General features: G+C 48.3%; 1 non-coding gene across 1 annotated transcript; it reads left to right on the plus strand.

Annotated features, from left to right (window-relative positions):
* On the plus strand, positions 1-134 carry LOC126024808 (small nucleolar RNA SNORA51). Its single transcript, XR_007500908.1, has one exon. It is a non-coding gene; the product is annotated as a small nucleolar RNA SNORA51 (small nucleolar RNA).
* The last annotated feature ends 2,150 nt before the right edge of the window (positions 135-2,284 follow it).

Genomic DNA, 2,284 nt, shown 5'->3' on the forward strand with positions numbered 1-2,284 from the left:
TGCCTCCCAATGCTTACCACAGGCTGTGTTCTTTACACTGACTGTATAGAAAAAGGAGGTACAGTAAATGCTCCCCACATACACCTCAAACCAGGCCCTTTGCCTGTTCTGTATTGTGAATGGGGGGGACAAAAATTAATTCATGAATAATGAAGATTGAGTGCATGTAATAAAGTGAATATAGTAAAACATAAATTGTAAGGATCTGGGGGATGTTGTGAGCATATAACACATTCTTCCTTGGGAGGGGGTGGTTGTTGTTTTGTTTTGTTTTGTAGCCATGTGTCATTGTGTTCAAGGATTATTCCTTCCTCTACACTCTGGAACCATTCCTGGTAGGTGTGGGGGTCCATATGGGATGCCAGGGATTGAACTCAAGTTGGCTGTGTGCAAGGTAAGGGCCCTACCATCTGTGCTATTGCTCTAACTGCACATTTTTCCTATTTTATGTCTATTAGCAATATTTTATACTGTTTGATAAAAATTGTGTATGTTTTGTTTGTATCTCCTCTAAGGTGGGCCTAGCAAGGCCATGGAATACATACTATTTGGGAAGGGTCTTTGAATAACTTTATTTGTTCAGCAAATGTAAGCAGGTAAGAGGTGGAGTACAGACAAGTCGTTTCTCTTTAGCCAAGGGGGGCTGGGACAGAGCTTGTTGGGATGACACCTGGGCCTAAGAGAACAAGGTAGTTCAGGAGGAGGTGAGGTCTGATAATCTCCGCACTTGTCTCTAGTGCTAATGCCAAGACTGTGGAGGGAGGAGTAGGTCCAAGGGGCAGCTAGAGATTCCAATAGTTCCTAGAAGGTGAGACTCAGGGACTGTCTATGTTATGGTTCTAGGCAAGTGTTTAGGAGTCTCGGAGGTTCTTCTTGAATATATGGAAGCTCATGTCACAGAGAACCCTCATGGGCCTGGAACATTGCTGGGCTAGCCCTGAGGTCTGAACAGTTCTTCAGCCTTAAGTCTTTGCACAGAACCAGTCTTGTAAGCCAAATAATGGCCGCTGCGTATTTAGGAGCCATCACCACCACCAGAAAAAAAAAAAAAACTGCAAACTACACTTTAAAAAAATAGCTGCAGTGTCCCCCAATGCTGTCCCTTGGACATTGTCTGATCCCCTACTGCCTGAGATTCAGACTCTCAGATCTTTGCTGGATTCTCCTGCTCTCCCTTTTTTCCCATCCTGCTGGCTAAATGTAGCCACACTCACTAGTCTGGAGCTCTCCTGAGGCTCCATGTGCTAGCTGGTATCACCTTCTTGGATTCATCTGACCTGAGCTGCAGCAATTCTGGTCCTTCCTCAAGTCTGATTGGTACTTGTTACCCTGCAGTGCTCCCACACCATCCTCCAGGATTCCCCTCTCCTACCCCCCTTGCCACCCACTCCATCCAGCCCTGCCTCTCACCGGGAGGGGATCAGAACCCAGGAGGAAGTGGGACTTGTCTGAGCGCAGAGCTGCAGGGCAGGAAGCTGTGGTAGGAAACTGCCAGTGACTGGGTTTGAAAGCTTCTCTTACAGCAGCCACAGGTGCAGCCTGGGTAACCAGGGAGGTGCCGGTGTAGATGTGGGGAGACTGGCCTGCGGACCCCATTGGAACCAAAAGTCACAACTAGCCACCATGCTCAGAGGCCTTAGAGGCCCAGAGGCCATGAAGTATTTTCTGTGCCTTCTAGCCTCTCACCCAACTTCCTGCCTCTCCTAATGGCGGCAGCATCAGCTGGGGCAAACTGGGCACTGGAATGAAGGCTGTGGGGGACGGGGGTGAGGAGGGGCTAACCATGCTGTACCCATGGTCTTCCCATGGAACCACCCTGTGCCTGCTTCTGCCTAGGTATCCAACCCTGCCCTTGAAATTGTGAGCTCCTTGTGAGTTTAGAATTCCAATGTGACTTTTCCATGTGGCTCTGCAAGCATTAGCCCCATCTCATATCAGGGCCCTAGAAGAAACCAGGCTGTGGTCTGAAAGTAGTTACTTCCTTCAGAGTTCTCTTTAAATGTAAGTGTGTGGGTGTACTGGTGTGTGTGTGTGTGTGTATGTGTGTGTGTGCGCGCGCGCGTGTGTGTGTACAGGGTGGAGTGTTAGTGCTAAAATCCAGGCTTCACATGTGAGGCGTGTGCTTTGCTGCTGAGCCACAACCCATCTGTGACTATTTGAGGAAAAGGGCTCAACTATATCTGTTCATACAGAGCTGATATCTAAACATACCTCAAAGGAAAATAGGCCAAGTGAGCCAGTAGATTCTCAAAAACTATGCAAAGTACCTCAGTGGCTGCCAGTG

Source organism: Suncus etruscus, chromosome 12 (genome assembly GCF_024139225.1).
Source record: "Suncus etruscus isolate mSunEtr1 chromosome 12, mSunEtr1.pri.cur, whole genome shotgun sequence".
NCBI classification, from domain to species: domain Eukaryota; kingdom Metazoa; phylum Chordata; class Mammalia; order Eulipotyphla; family Soricidae; genus Suncus; species Suncus etruscus.